Source organism: Callorhinchus milii, unplaced genomic scaffold (assembly GCF_018977255.1).
Source record: "Callorhinchus milii isolate IMCB2004 unplaced genomic scaffold, IMCB_Cmil_1.0 Scaffold2, whole genome shotgun sequence".
Taxonomy (NCBI): Eukaryota; Metazoa; Chordata; class Chondrichthyes; order Chimaeriformes; family Callorhinchidae; genus Callorhinchus; species Callorhinchus milii.
In genome coordinates this window covers 115,485,938-115,503,326 of record NW_024704743.1, presented here as the reverse complement: position 1 = coordinate 115,503,326, position 17,389 = coordinate 115,485,938, and the positions used below count along the sequence as shown (strand labels likewise).

At 37.3% G+C, this 17,389-nt stretch overlaps 1 protein-coding gene across 1 annotated transcript in view; it reads right to left on the bottom strand.

Annotated features, from left to right (window-relative positions):
• The window catches only part of ptk2aa (protein tyrosine kinase 2aa), a 166,781-nt gene extending 149,701 nt beyond the window's left edge, over positions 1-17,080 (bottom strand). The window contains exon 1 of the mRNA XM_042332566.1: positions 17,054-17,080. The gene's annotated coding sequence lies outside the window, so the exon portion shown is untranslated. The remainder of the gene's footprint in view (positions 1-17,053) is intronic.
• Between the last annotated feature and the right edge of the window lie 309 nt (positions 17,081-17,389).

Below are 17,389 nucleotides of genomic sequence, written 5' to 3'. Positions count from 1 at the left end.
AGCATAGAAATTTTAACCCAAAATGGTTTAATCAAGTATTTTTACAGTAACAAGCGTTTCATAAACAATAACAAAATTAAATTTGTATTGCGCCTTTCATGAAGATTAATATAGTAACATGAAACTCAATCTCACACAATCCATGAGTCAATGATTTAATAGAAATATGCCCCCTCTGCTCAGGTGGCCAATTCATGCTGGGGCAAGTTTCATGGGAATCAGCAGCCCACCAATATCTTACTCAAATGAGCATTCTTTATATGAGCCAAGACAGTGAATGTTGGCATGCTGTTCAGTGCAGGGGGGAGAGGGGGGTGGTGAAGGGGGAGAAATCAACCCTAATCCTGCTCTCACCTGATTGTCACATAAACCTTCCAGCAAGGATTGTTTGATAAAAACAATACGGAGTGGGGACCCTGGCTATTTCTCATTCATACTTCAGAGCTCTGAGGCCTTCTGAAGCTGTTTTTGATGAAACACTGATTCTGCAAAACCTTACTTTCCTAGAATTATTACCAAACCTCCCTATCTGCATATCGCTTCAAGGCATGCAGGTGCCAAATAAAGGCAGCAATCTGTACTCCAAATCAACTTTCCCATGAACTGTTCAAGTGATTTTACCACTAGGTGAGCCTTTTTCTTAAAAAAATACATCTTCAACTAAAAGGCTCCTTTTGTAATTCATAAAACTATTCTGTATCAGGCACATTACATGCCTTCTAATTCCCCAAGGCTGTTCTGTAATTGCGCCTAGTTATCAAGAACTGGCACAATATAGTTATGCATAATGTCTTGTATCAGTGAAAAATTCATTTTTCGAAAAGAAATTTCATTTTTGGTTGTGGACCATCATAAGTAATGAGTAATATTAGAAATGGAGGTGGCTGGAACATCTAAAAACTTTAATCGAAACTTAGGGAATGCCGCAGTTGCTAAATTGTTATAAATACTATACACCTTCTTGCCAACAACAACAACAACAAGATTCCATTTATAAAGCGCCTTTCACGTCAGGAGGACGTCCCAAGGCGCTGCACAGTTGGGTCATGACCCGAGCAGGGGGGAAATGGTCAGGGTGAGGGGAGGGAAGGGAGGGAGCAAGGAGGGGGGAAATGGTCAGGGTGAGGGGAGAGAAGGGAGGGAGCGAAGAGGGGGAAGAGAGTCGAGAGGGGAGCTGAAGGCACGGTCAAAGAGAAAGGCCAAGGTACTCTGGTGATGCTAAAAGGCTTTGCACAGCAATATTGTAGTATTAAATAAAATAAGTGGGAAATGTCCACACAACAGCTCCAGTATGAATGCTCCACTCACAACCAGGTCATAAGTTCAAATCCCACGGCTGCCTGCCACTCAAACACACTTTCCCCAGTTATTTGAATGATGTCACCCTTTCTTCCAGGCTGTTTGGTTATGGTGTCAGATCAAAGTTGTTTCATGAGAAAGGTGAGTATGTATGTATTTGTGTGGGGGTGGAGAAATAGAAGGGTTGAAGAAGAGGAAAAATGAATTATGCATTTAGTTTACTTACAATGACCAGCACTAACAGGAAGCATACAAAGATTTATGGCCCATTGCTTCCCATTTATTAATTAGGAGCAATTTTTTTCAAAACTGTGGAGTACCTTTCCATTTATTTGTTGATTCTGACAGGAATTAGATTAACAGTTCACAGAAAACACTTACATATTCAACAGGGTATGCACCAGAATGATCATTGGCAAATGAAGTTCAACTTAGATCAATGCAAAGCACTACCAAAAGAAAATTAAATAAGGTGGCACATCTACTCCATTGTTGGAGAACAACTTCCCAAGGAAAATGTAGAGAAACCAAAGGCTGCAGTCTGGACAGTTGCGCTATGTCCATACAGTGTGAGGCAGCAATAAACACAGCAAATGGGATACTGGAATATACAGTGCATCCCTGTTATAATACACAACAGCATCAAGCAAAATCACTTACAACACAATTGCACTAGGAGTTTCATTGAGTGAAGGTGTGCACAGTTGGTTCACTTGCTTCCCATGTACCAGCCGGTTGCACAGTGCTTTGGTCAGGTTGCCTCTGAAGCATTTTTTACATTTCTGGTTGCCATACATAAGGTGGCTGCTTAGGGCTTATAGTGAACGCAAAGGAGAACAACAAGGATGAATATTCAGTGTTAGAAGGATAAGTTATGAAGAATAACTAAATAATAGCTTTCCAAACTTGAAAAGTCATTTTAGAGGAACCTTTGGAGGTATACAAGATGCTTAATAGGACAGAGATCCATTATACAGTAAAACTCACATAAGTCTTATCTTTAGAAATCATACAATTGCCTAAGTCGAAAATGCACCCAAATCCTATTCAGCTTCCTATCAAAAACACTTAGATTTCTTTACACTGGTCGTCTTGAACGCTCCCTCCTCACTTTAAAATTCCTTCCTTTTTGATCATGCTTACAGTCATCTACCCTCTCCCCCCGGCTCAGGGTCAGATTCCGCCACTGTTGAGCACCCTGGGACGCTACCCAGTGTGAAGGCCACTATATAAATGCAAGTTGTTGTTGTAACACATCCCCTAATATTACCCCTAAATCACTGAGAAAAATTTAAAATTGATAGTTAAAAAAGATAATTTACAGAATTTTTATTCTTCATTTTGCTCTAAATGTATACTCGCACAACAAGTCTCAATGTCTAATAACACACTCTCACCTCCGAATAAGAAGGTTGTTGGTTCAATCCCATGTTGGGGCTTTGAACTCACATTGTCAGAGGGACTTTCCTTCCGATGAGATATTAAACCGAGGTTCTGTTCAAGTGGACATTAAAGATCCCAAGGCACTATTCGAAAAGAGGAGTTTCTCCCGGTGTCCTAGCAAACAATCCTCCAGATACAATTGGTCATTTCACTTCATGACTGTTTGTAGTGGACATTGCTGTGTGCAAATTGGCTGCCACATTTGCCTACAAATACAGTCGATACACTTCACAGTAAAATTGTGTGAAGTGCTTTGAAACATCAACAACGTGACAAGCGCTATACTAAATGCAAGGATATATTTTAAATAGTGCTAATAATAAATATTAAAATGATGCCTTAAATGAAGACTCTTTGCAATATTGTCTTGGCAATAGTATTTCAATTGAATCTTGGGAGTGCAGGCACAGTTTGATGCCTCATCTGATCTAATATCCCTGTCAACATTCACTATCCAGCTCACAAATACTGATCTTTGGGTGACGTACTGCAAGGTGGGCAACAAATGTGGAATCAGAGCCTCGCAGAAAACCAAGAGTGGGGTATCTAAAAAGATCACCAATCTTAAATCTGATTACCATAAAATGTCAACATGTATTGTACTGCTTTAATCAACTGCTTTAATCAGTAACGTAGTGTACACAACCATGTCTATTCCTGTAAATTTATTAATATTGCACCACCTGTCAGTTTGTCCTCTTTCTGGGTATGCACAACAGAACTGTGTAAGGCACATTAGCTCAAGCACCTCTCAAGCAAAAAAATAACAATTCTTTGCAGTACATCAAACAAAACAGCAAGCCAATATGAACTTAAGATTTAAACATGTCATGTGAGGTTGAAATATCCATGCAATTATATGATGCCTAAAACATTAGTCTCTACAAGAGCAACTGTAAAATAGGATGAAGTATTTTTCTTGTCTACTCAAAGTAAACTTAATAATAATAATCCTTGCATTTGATATAGCGCTTTTCACGTCGGGAGGACGTCCCAAAGTGCTTCACAGAACATACTGCAAAGTGAATTGACTGTATATTTGTGGGCGAACGCGGCAGCCAATTGCGCACAGCAATGTCCCACAAACAGTCGTAGATTGAAAATGACCAATTAATTATTGTTTTTGGTTTTTGAAGGGATTATTATTAGGCGTGTGGAGTAAGGAAACTTGCCCAAGGTTTCGCCCTGCCTGGAATTGAACTCAGGTCTCTCACTTGCAAAGCGAGTGCTCTAACCACTGAGCTACAGGACTCCATACTTCCATACTTAACATGAAAAGACTTCCTGGTAATAAGATTTAGACAATAATGCAACACTGAAAAATCTCAGCCTTTTAACATAAGAAAATTCAAAAAAGATAGTTTGCAGTTCAAGCAAAGACAGTGTCAATACTGTTTCAGACACCCACGCTTTGATTTTGATGTCCTAAATGCTGACAAAGCAAATAGACTACAACATACTTAATGAACACAATGCAGATAAGGCATTATGAGTAACTCCCAAAATCCTAAGCAATTCCAGTCCCTTTAAAATATTGTTTGTAAAACAATTCTAAGAAAATTGACATCAATATATTATATTGTATTATATTATAATATATTATAAGTTTGCAGGAATAATGTTTTACTACAAATGACAAGTGTGTAACAAAAGAGCAAAGTGAGCAGATTGGGATACAATCAAAGAACAAAAGAATGATTTTTCTCTTAAAAGATTCAACTGTTAAAAACAAACAAAATGTATAACCAAACGTTAAATATTATTGCAACAATACCTTTTGCCCAGCACACTGGGAATGGGCTGCAGCCGCTCCGCTCCATACAGACGGCAAGCAGGCACCTGCTTCTTAGAACAGGCCTTGCTGCCTTGGCAGCGTGTGCACTAGCGAGGCCACAAAATACAATGTCTCAATTCAATACTGCTAATATGGGTTCCAGCAGGGGGCTGGGAAGACATTTGAATGTGTTCAGTCCAAGCATAAAAAACATTCTTTTTTTTAACATGCTCCTTCAGAGTAGTTATTTATTTTAGAATCCACAGTGGTGTAGAGCTGCACTGATCTCCTCAGCAAAGAATCACACAGCCAAAGCACCGTCAAGTTTCAAATTCTTCTCATGTTTCTTATACTTCCAAACCATCCTTCTGGTTGGTGCGAACTGCTAAAAGGCATCACCGTGACCAGCAATCAGCATTTGGGGTTGATTAGAAAAGCATCTTATTAACATGCTAATCTCACCCTCTCGCCATCTCAGCTGCAGACTTCAGTTTACAAAAGTGAAGGGTTTCTACTGCTGCCGTGCTGCAAAGCAAATCTGACCCAGGTCATTGACTGTACCCCTGCAGACATGCCTCTGGCACTCTCCACAGAGATGTTCTTTCTCTTTGTTTCATTTGAAATTATCTCCAATGAGGGCAGTTTTTTTAAAAAAAATACTGCTTTGCCTTTTTTTAAAAACCATTAGAACATTGAACCTCAGCACAACCTACACAGAGCAGCACTGGAGGTTGAACACACACTGACAAGAAACTAGGGCAATACTATAATAAACTCTCTCCTGATACCTCAACGGTAACATCCATTTCTTTAGTCTAGCTGGGGAAGCAAAGATAGTCAACAGACTTAAACTGTCAAATCCACGTCAACTCCAATGTTTCACTCATTCCATATACTATATTTCTACAATTCTGACCTGCAATACTGATAAATATCATCCAACAGTGGAAGTTTATACGTGCTAGTGAATGTCACTAAAATGGTACATGCCTGAAATTATGGGGTTTGACCTCAAAGCCTTCTTTACACAGTTAAATTAGCCAAACTCATTAATAATTCCCATCATTAATTATAGTATATGCTTGCACAAATGCAATCTTAAAAAAATTTGCTTTTGCAAATCAAAAGGGATAATTAATTTGATAAATAGGAATGCATTCATACAATAATGATTTCCATGACAACCTTCTTAAATACTATCGAGGCACTCATGTGCTTGTCTAACCAAAATTTGAATGCAACTTTTGAAATATGATCAGAATACTTTTAAAACAAAATCTTGCACAATTCATATGTTTATATCAGTTTGCCCTTCCGGAAAGCACAGCCAGAGAAGAAAGGTCTAATGAATAGATATTACGATAATCTTCATAAAAGTTTTTCGAAACCGCTTTATCATCTATAAAAAGCATAATGCCGAGGGAACTACACTTTAAAGGGAACAGTGCACCAACGCAAATTTGAGCAAATGTCTAGATCTCTGAAGCTAATATTACAAAGCTTGTGTTTTTAATACATAGTTTGTCACATGAAAACAAAACTAGTTATGCGTGTTAGTGTTAGAGGTTTGGGACTTCCCCCTTTTTTTACACAAACAAAAGCAGAACTGAACAGAATGATGGCACAAAGGAGCAAGCACATAAAGAATCTTAACCAATACTCGGTCTGAAAAGGTAACAGATTGAAAGTAAAGCAAGACAATCGACATTCACGTCAAAATGGAGCCTCTAAGCACCCCATCACAGATCAGTGCTGAAAACGATCACAGTCTGATTTATCACCCTCCGTTCAATCAACCGAGAAAAGGAACCAGCAATGTTCTACTAATAAAAAGTACAAATCTTAAACTGAATCCTTTCATAAGAAACCGTATTCTTTTGTTAGCCTTGAAATTTCTCCTAAGAAAGTTTTTAAATCGCCAATCCTGAAGTGAAGCAGTTAAAATACTTGTAGTGGACATAAATTCAAATTAAAGAAATTAAATCTGTGAATGGTATGCCTGTCAAACATCATCAGTATTAAGAAGAGTTTGCAAAGGGAGAGGACATTCCATAAACTCTCTTGCAGACTGAGCCACCAAGCAACAGTACTGATAGAAGTGATATAGATCCAGTAACACAACACAAAGCACTATCTTACAAGAAAAAAGTACATAAAGGTAAGATTCTTTAGCACTTTTAGTCACATGTACCTGGGAATTAGTCACATGTACCTGGGAATCCAAGTTTTTTAAGAAACGGATGCAGTCAGTTCTGTGCTTCCAATTAAACCAGACTTTAAATAAACCCATTAACATGATATTGATCAGCAGGAGAGATAAAACAGAAAATGTGGAAATCAGGGATTTTTCATGGTCTTTAAATCAAGTCTTTCAATTAGATTTGCTTGTGCGAATCCATTGGGAAAAAAGCTATAATTTACAAATTAATATATTACATGTACTTTAAATATTCTGTACATCATGACTAAATCAAAATAACAGGTTGGTGTTTAAATGTGCATCCAACATTCACTGATTGAATAAAAACTGATCCTCACGACTCCTCAAAATTCTCAACACGATACAAAGTAGCGGGAAGCAACATATATCCACACTCAAAGAGAAATTGAAGTGTAGAATAAGAAGTTTACTTACTGCTTCTTCAACATACGCCATTTAGAAATAAATGGAATAAAAAGCGATGGGGAAAATGTTACAAGAACACATTTCCCCAAAGTCTATATGCCTCTAAACTTCATCAATACTAAGATGAGTTTCTCTCCTCACTTCCAAATTTCAATTTTAAATCTCTTATGAGCAAATAGTCAGTGCTAATTTAGTTCTCAATGAAAGATCCAAACATCCACCATATCCACTTCTACTCTGGTCCCCAGTTTTTAAACTATTATAACCTTCCATAATGCTATTAATGGAACTATGAAGCTTTTATCTTACACATCACTGCAGATTATCAGCTTTACCCATTTGCCCAATTCCCATACAGTATACTTACATGCACATTTGGAAGTTATAAAAATTTATATACAAAATCCGTAACAGCAACTGATAAGGAGCTGTGGATGCATTCAATAAGCATCAACCATTCCTAGCTGTTACCACCATAAATTGATATTTTTTAATCTTGATATAAAGGCATTATTGGCAAGTCGATTTTTGTTAAGCTTGGAATATTTTTAAAAGGTGGATCAAACTTCATTGGTCATTGCATGGGTAAATAGACCATGTGATGTGGAGAGACCAATCTCAACTGCAACGGTTGTGTGGTTGGGGGGGAGGTGTGCTCTACAAGTGCACTCTACCCTGTTTTTACTGCACAGTGACATTCAGGTTTAGGATCAGGCTCGTTCACATGTTATAAAAACCCAATTGGTCAATTAACTTTTTTTAAAAACCTGTATAATCTGTAATGTTTGAGAAACGATTACAGGGTTCAAAAATTATAATCAAAAACAATGTTAACAATGGGAGTCAGCAGTGGCATGAGGAAGTTATTTGATCCATCAGTCTCATGCCATGGTGTGAAGCCTCAAGCATATTTTTTTAAAAACTGAGAAACTTAACTAAAGGGTCCATAGTGGAAGACGCCACTAAGAGTGAAAGAAGAGATCAGAGGAGAGGCACCAGAACACTTTTTTGCAGGATTAAAGTAGGAGTGAAAAAGGTTTTACTTTTTAAGCTTCTGGAAACAAATGTGTCAGGAGTTCCACTCATTGAAGATTCAGGAAGGAGAAAGAAGATGGTCAACTTATTTGGAGTTTAGGAGAAAGAAGCAAATTTCAGATCAGCAACACAAAAACAAGTACGGGTGCTGTGATGAATGAGGTTGAAGGCTCAAAGAAAAAGCAACTCATCCAGGAGCATGTGGCAGGTGCTTGACGAACCTCAATGTGTGGGGGCAAAGCACTCTGCAGGGAACTGCTACAAAGTGTAGTTAAATGCAGCAGCCAATTTGCACATAGCTATAATACCACGGCATCTTAATCAGTCACCTGAACAGACAGCCGTTATTTTATTTCATCATTTCATCCAAAGGACACTACCTCTGATAATACATCCTCCCCACACAGACACACAGGACTGTACTGGACTGTCAGCTAGACTAAGCTCCAAGTACAACATGGGGCTTGAACACACAACCTACTGATCCAGATGTAGTAGTGTTATCAACTGAGCCAGGGGGACACCAGCATGTTGAGTAATTCTAAAGGGAACTTAGTTTCTGGCAGAAAGAGCTTCTTAGAGACAGTTTTAGCAGTGTGTTGGAGACCATGCAGCAGCCAGAGATGATGCTATTGTTCAGAGAATAGCATAGACACCAATAAAGATTATGAGGGACTGGACTATGAGGAGAAACTAAGTAAATTGGGCATGTTCATGGTGGAAAAGAGAAGACTGATAGGAGATATGATTGCTGTCTTTAAAATTCTAAAGAGGCTAGACCATATAGATCATGACAGGCTGTTTCAACCAATCCAGAAGAGTAAAACCAGAGGACATGGCCTGCAATTGAAGTGGGTAAATTCAGAACAAATCTATGAGTCCTATAGATCAGAGGTTAGCGCACTCGCCTCGCAAGCAAGAGACCTGGGTTTAATTCCCGGCAGGGTGAAATGTTGGGCAAGTTTGCTTACTTCACATGCCTCTGTTTAACTAGCAGTAAGTAGGAACCTGTTTGTTAGTCGATTGGCGGATTGCTTTTCTGGGGATAATAATCCTTCAAAAAAGAACAATAGTGATTTGGTCACTCAATCCACAACTGTTTGTGGGACACTGCTGTGTGCAATTGGCTGCCGCATTTTGCTCACAAGTATACATTCAATTCGCTTTACAGTATATTCTGTGAAGAGCTTTAGGGAGTCTCGAAGACGTGAAAAACGCTATATCAAATGCAAGGATTATTATTATTTATTATAACAAATCTATGGAAAAATTATTTCAGTGAGCGGACAGTAAACCTGTGTAACAGTCTCCCTCAGGAGACGGTTGAAGCAGAAAATGTTGATTCCTTCAAACACAGATTAATTGTTTTCTTTTAGGAAATAACATTATGGGATATAGTACAGTTAGTTCGGGACATATGTGCATGTGACTGCCAGGAAGGTGGAAGGCAAACTAGATGGACCTTGGTCTTTTTTCATCTAGCGTTTTTATGTTTTTAAGTAGGTATACTTGTATCTCAAAGGTCCAGGTGCAACAGTCTCAAGGCACTATATTCAGTTCAACTGGTCCTTTGAGTTTCAGAGAAAACTACCCCACCCCAGATACAAGCAGGTATAACCCTGTAGGCACAAGTAAGACAACATAGTTTAGATGCTGCTCGAGTCACAAGGTGCTGACCCCAATTAAGTTGCTGCTTTTTCTTAAAAAAAAGCAGCTCAGTGCTATCACTTTTCTCATAGATTATTTCACTGACTCTTCATCTGTAAATAACAGACCAAGTTATCAAGGAAATAGAAAACATTACTCATTACTTACAGCCAGACAGTTTGTCAGCGTACGACTAATAAATCATTCATCTGGGTAGACAGACAGCTGAATAGTAAACACAACCAAGCAACTGTTCAAAATATTATAATGATTTTTTTTCAAGGATCAGAGAAATAAGGAGAAACAGTAAATAGGTGGCAAAACTTCCAAGATAATTATTTTTCCATAAATGAAAATCATTTGATAGTTTGATGCCAAATTAATAACAAATAAAATGTCATTTATACTTAATTAATTTACTGTTTTCAACTATTTTCCTGCTGAAACACAACAATGTTAAACTTGTATATTATGTATCTTTGAAACATGTATATTTTATCATGGCTCATCGTGTAAAATCATCTTCACATTGCTATTACAGCAGGATGGATTATCTTTCCCAATGCAACATTGTCTGCATTACCATGTTTTCAATTCAACCAAATCATATTAAACTTTGAACACTATGCCTGCACTTTCCGCAATGACTATATTTTCAGTCATCAATTACTGCAAAAAGCCCCAAGTTATTTAAGATCAATTGGCTCAATGGCGGCACTACAAAACAGAGAAAATAATTTGCAGTAACAATTCCCACAAACACTGCATATACAAGGTAGTGAACAAATATATTTCCCTAAAACCTTTTTGTAATGAATGATAAAGACACTGCTGGTGAAATTGCACTTGTCCTTTTCAAAAGTCCATTTAATCTGAGAGTATTATTATATGAAAAAAATGGCAATTTGGCATCTGGTTGTCGTATAGCTTCAGGCTAGTTTACATTCTGCATAATGTGTATCACCTGCATAAACTAGAAGAAAGAAGGTTTGTATTCTCTAAAGTATAACTGGAATTCTAGGACTCCAATTATTCTTTAGAGAACATAATTCTTAAGCAGATAACATTTTCTTTGCCTATGCATTCGCTTTCAATACTAAGAAAATATTGTAAATATTTTGTTGTTAACAAAAAAATTATTGAAACAAACATTTAACCTTAAAATGATTTCACCTACTTTTAAATGACTTTATGTCCATACACAAATAGTGCAATTGCAGTTCAAACACAACTTCACTTTCACTGTAAACCAAGGGCTCAATAAAACACAACCGCATTAACATTCTACATATGAATGGAACACAAAGCTTGTTAAATAGAGCCAAGAAATGGAAGAACTAATAAACATTGATAATGTAGTCCCTTTATGATGCTCATGCTTATTAAAAAAACTTGCATTTTATAGCGCCCTTCATGGCAGGGCAGTGCCTGGAGTGTTTAACGTGGTGGACCAAGATGCCGAACTGCGAGGGAGGTAGAAGGGGCAAGGCAGAGAGATGCAGAGAAGAGAGTTGCAAACCTTCAGGGCACAGTATCTGAAAGCATGGCCAGTTAACCATGTTAACCAGTTCACAATCCATCTCAATGGATAATAATAATCTGTATATTTGGTTTAGTGCAAAAAAATACAAATTTTTTTTAAACTGCAGTTTTGAGGTCCTGACAAATACTGACTAGGAGCAATGAGCCTCAATTTCAACTGAGCGAGAAAAATACATTAGAAAAGTGAAAGGGACATTCATAAACAATGACTGCAACAGTACAGATAAAATGAAACAAGAAAGATTTTTAAGGGAGAGGTTTTTGTGTGTGTAATCAAACATCAACCGTCAGAAAGTAAGAATTCTTTGTCTTCTCACCTCAAGTAGGAGAAGTGGGCTGGAGGAGCTCTCAGATATGGAGTGCTATTTAAGTACTTGACTGATGTGGACTTTATAGAATTGAGAGAAAACGTATTTTGGCACAAATGAGGAAACCAGACAAAAGTTTGGGTGTAACCTGCTGGTCTCCTTCAGCGACTTCACTGATTTTAATTTGAGCTGCTGTTTCAGATGGGCCTGGCCTTGATCCAGCATTGTCTCAGTGAGGAAAAATTATTAACTACTGAGTACTGATACACACTCAGCCAGTACTCCCAATTCACCTTGAAAGCAGTCCTGTTAAAATCAATGTAACCTCATTGGAAGGATTGTTTTACTCGCCTCCATAAATTTAGGTCATTTGCACTGCTCGGAAGGGCTGCAGAAACTAAAAATAGCAGGTCCCCACATGACAAAAAACATTCCTTTATAGGCAGAAGATAAAAAGAAAAAAAAGAAAATCTAGTTCTCTGTACCAAATCTTTCCACGATGCTATGAACCTACTACTGCATAAAAAGGTGGATAATTGGGGTTCCATTACACAAATTAGAACTGGCAGTCTGAATCCAGCGCCCATGGTCGTGCAACATTCAACACAATTATTCCGTAACTTGGCACTAATTTACACCAATTTTAATTGCCAATTTCCACTCATGTACATCAGGATACGTACTGCTGGAAATATCCCATTGGTGCACTCGGCCTTTCTTGCTGGGAGTTCAAATCATAATACCTTTTTGACAGATAGGAAGGAGGTTCTGCATTTGCTGGACTTGTAACACTTGGTCCTCGCACTGAAATGGGAAAGTGCTCAATTCCTCATCATTGTGCCTCAACATGACCACCTAATATAGACATACAATGCTCAGGAAGCGACATTGGCAACAACCTAAATGTGTGTCACCCATAATTTTTGTTGACCCTTCATAATGCAGCATCTAATTCTTTGGATCAGAGAACAGCATCATATCAGACTGAATGCCCTCCTTTTGCCCTGCAGGTTGAATGCCGTCCTTTCAATTCTATTTTTTATGTAAAAATAATAATAATCCGTGCATTTGATTATAGTGCCTTATCACGTTGTTAATGTATGATTAATGAATGTTAATTTTTTTAAAGTCTACTGTTCATTTAACCCTTAAGTTAAAATATATATATCTATATAAAAACTTACAATTTATTGCATTAAGCTGACAGAAAATGAATCCTCTGATAGGCCAACATCTATTGGAATATGGGTATATCTGTATGGCATATGAAAAATGCCAGGCAAACAACATTCAGGCTTTTTGAACTGTTGTTAAAAATGTCCCACTACGTATTGGGAGGAATATCTTTTCAAACAATCTCACACATCTCATAATCAATTTGTGTTATAAACAATACTGTGCCTCAAATGTGTTAGTACATCAAACTAGAAATTTGCTTGAGTGGAGACCATGGTTTGAAATTCTGCTCATGAAGGATAACATTTAGGAAATATGATAAAACATAAATCAGTGGGCAGAGTCAAATACTCAATTAAAAAAACATCTTATTTCTTAAACATTATTGAAGAATGAGAGTCAATATATACATCTAGATGTAATACACTGTTAATAAAATGTTTTGCTCACAATTCCATATTGTACATTCCCGGTAAAATATACAGGTATATGCATTCAAACCTATACCATTTTGCAAACTTTCACCAGTTGAAAGACCTTTCAATTTGCATAACTATTTTTGCAAAAACTCACAATTCCCATTCCTTCACATAAAGTAATTTAAATCAAATTGTAACACATTACAGATCCTCTGAATGATATGATTTCTTATACCATTAAGACTTCTTTATGACAGTTAAAATGTAAATAGCAAAATGAACTGAAACAGCAAATGAGGCTATTTATTGCTTAAAATAATTAGAATCATTTGGATCATCATATAGCGCCGAATGTGGAAACATCTCAAACATCTCAAAGAACTTTACAGGAGTTACTGTTATGTATGGTAGCTGTGTATTTGCATTTGTTATAGCACCTTATCATGTCTTCGAGACATCTCAAAAATAATTTTATTTGCAGGCTAATGTAGCAGGTAATTTGCACACAGCAAATCTACAAATTAAGATCCATGTGTATAAGCAATCGGGAACTTGGTTTAACATCTCATCCAAAGTCAACCGGGTTCCTACTTACTGTTAGGTAAACAGAAGCCTGTGGAGTAAGGAAACTTGCCTGAGGTCCTCTCGCTTGCGAGGCGAGCATGCTAACCACTACTCCACAGACCCTGAACTCACAACCTTCTGACTTGAGGATGAGAGTGCTAAAAATTTAGCCAAAATGAAATTTCAGATTAATTTGGACAATTTTGAAAAACACTACAAAACAAACATAATAGATGATTATTAGCAAGATATTCTCCACAATATCGGATTTCCGATTTGTTGAAAGTAAATCTCCATTAACATTAATTCCAATTTACATTTTGACAGTAAAGATTTTTAAAGTGATAACCAGTAATCTGTACAACACTGTGGTATGCAAATTGCTGTGGCATTTTAAATAAATGACTAATCTGGCTATGGTGCATTCGGAAAATTGAAACTGGAAACAATCCCAACATTGCTCAGATCAGCTCCAGGACTTGGCTTACGCTTTTCCCCTGGCAGCAGGGATTGTGAAAATCTTGTCATCTGATTAAATATGGAAATCAAAACCACCCAAATACTTGTAACACAATCAATCTGAGTAGATACTGTACTTTGAATTTAAAATAAGGTTCTCTACTGTTAAAACACATGCAGGAAGCAGAAATTACACCTACTAGAAATCAGGAACAAAAACAAACTGGTATTCCCTAAGAAGTCAATCAGCATTCAAAAGAGAATGGTGCATTGAAGGAATCATGCCTGAAAGATCAGAACTCAGATTTTGCTGAAGCAGTACGTCTGAAATAGTAGTCTATCTTTTTTTTAGGTTGCCTCTCAAATTCAAGGATTATTATTATTATTAGCAGTGTTAATTAGCTGCCAATATCTAGTCTTTGTTTTTCTTGTCAAGTAGCCTCCGAACACTCACTGCCAAGACTCATGAATAATGGTCACATGCTGGGTGGGGTACTGGAGGCCAGCTATCTTACATAGAACAGCACACCTACAGGAGGAGGCTAGACACAAGGAATAGAGGAGGTGGGAGTGTGGGGATCAACTGTGGTGTTTGAGTTCTTTGTGGCTTCCACAATCAGAACCAGAGTATTTTTGTTGATAGGTGATCATGCACAAGTAACTTAGAAAATACATATTGACCCTTGTATGTCCTAGATATCTTCACTGAGTGGAGACACATGAAAAACATGTCAGTGCGTGCATGTGCACGTCTTGTCGACTAGAAAAAAAAATCATTGGAGCAGTGGAAGAAAAATCTTTGGAAATGAAAAACTTATTTGAATTGGATCAGATCCCTGTGGAAGCTGGGCAGTTGTCACATTCAATTAATATCTCTGTACAGCCAACTTATTAGTACTGTGAACTGAACACACAAATGGGAATTTGAAAGCACAAATCTGCAGTTACAACTGTTAACATCCCATACTCACTGAGATTCTATTCACTGTGCAGCAATCTTTGACAAAAGCAATTCAAAAGTAGCAGCATGCTTTTTTTAAAATAAAATTCAAGAGGCTTAGGGGCCACTTGATTTTTTCCTTTTTGAAAAAAACAAACCCAAGAGATATTTGCTCTCTTTATTGCAGCAAAACTATTGCAGCACTGTGCTGATCTCTCTCCCTTCTCTCTCTCTCTCTCTCTCTCTCTCTCTCTCGTCTCTCCCGTTGTGGTTCTGTATGAGATCCCTGATCGACTTTCGCAAAGTAAATTTAAACCATCCTTACATGCTTTCCGGTGGGCAACACAGCTCAGCATGAATGCACTGTTATAATCACCAACTCTAAGAGCAGCGAGTTGCACCATTACTACTCTGGTTTTATAATCAGGTGTGATGCTCCCCATCTATTTTATATTGTGTTCAGGACAGGTACGAGATGTGACTGAATGGGCCAGACTGGATGAATTTTTCGATTCAACCAAATTAAAAAGCAAAAGTTCAAAGAGTTGCTGTCTGTTTGTAATTTGTTAAATAACTGTGAAACATGGATACTACATTGATTCCACAGCAAGCAACGTGATTAAAAATCGGATCAACTCTTTTTGTGAAAAGGTTTAAACATTAAAGTCAGGATAAAATATTAATAACGAAAGGTTCCACAATAAACCAAACTATGGGCATTGAAACAAAATACTTCCATTGTGCCAAGAGGGAAAACTCAAGCAGAAATGATTGATGAATGCACTCTAGCTGTAACACTGTGAACTACAATTACCTACTTTTTTAAAAATTAATTTATCATAAACTACTCACAAAATATAGGTTTATCAAGCTCTGCAGATAATACATTAATATCATCATCAAAAAGTGTGATACTCATTACAGAATCTATTTAGACATATGGATTGGTGTTTACACTGATTTGTCCTTGTGCCCTCCGTTCCACCACCGGTGGCCATGCCTTCAGCCACTACGCTCCGAAAATCTGGAATTCTCTCCCTCAATTCCTCCACTTTGCCCCCTCCCTCCCCACCTTCAAACTCTGCATAAAGACCTTCCTTTTTGATCCTACAGAAGTGCTCTGAGACTCCATCCAGCTAAGAAGGGCACTATATAAATCCAACTTGTTGTTGTTACGGTCACCTCCCCCTCCCTCTGGCTGGTTGTCAGACTCCGTCACTGTGAAGCGCTCTGGGACGCTACCCCGCATGAAGAGCGCTATATAATAATCCTTGCATTTGATATAGTATAAATGCAAGTTGTTGTTGTACACAATGATACAACTATTTTTTAAAAATGTCTTTCAAATAATAATGAATGAAGGATGATAGCTCAGGATGGACTAATACACTTTCTGTACAAATCTAACTTACAAGTTTTGAAAATTGGAAATAGTGCGTAACAAAGTCAAGAGCTAATAATAATAATATTCTTTGCATTTGATATAGTCTGCAACATGTAAAACATCCTTTCTTTCACAAGCAAACCTAAACATTCTTTTCACCAAGCAAACCTTATTCACTACCTCTACACTGACGAGTTACATATCCACAAAGCAATCAAAGACAATGTTTTCTTTTTATATATATTTATAGCAGAAATATATTGCACAATGCTACAATATGCATTGTATGCATGATATAAACGTATGATACAATAGTCCCCTTCTGAAGTCTATTGTAAAAGCTACAACAAAGCTATTATCTCTTTCAAGTCTGTACCAATGCAAATGCAATGCACAATGATTCAGAGCTTGGGTCATGCAGTAAAATGAACACTCACCTGCCAGTTGATAGGGGCTTGAAACGTCTGCAGGAAAAAAAAAGTGAAAACAATTATATACAATTCACATTTGTGCTGTACATATCCAAATATTATACAAGATTAAATTATTGAATATGGAATAGTAATAAATAGTATTCAATCCCATACCGGCATATTCCATATCAAAGATTATAAAACAGGTTAGGATGCCATTAGCAGCTTTGATCAAATTTGTTCAAAATTACCTTAGCTTTTCCATCACTCTCCCTATAAGAGTATCTTATTGACCTCTCTTTGGTTCGTGTTGTCATTTGTGAGGCTTAAGTTACCTTGCTCCCCATTGATCATCCCTCT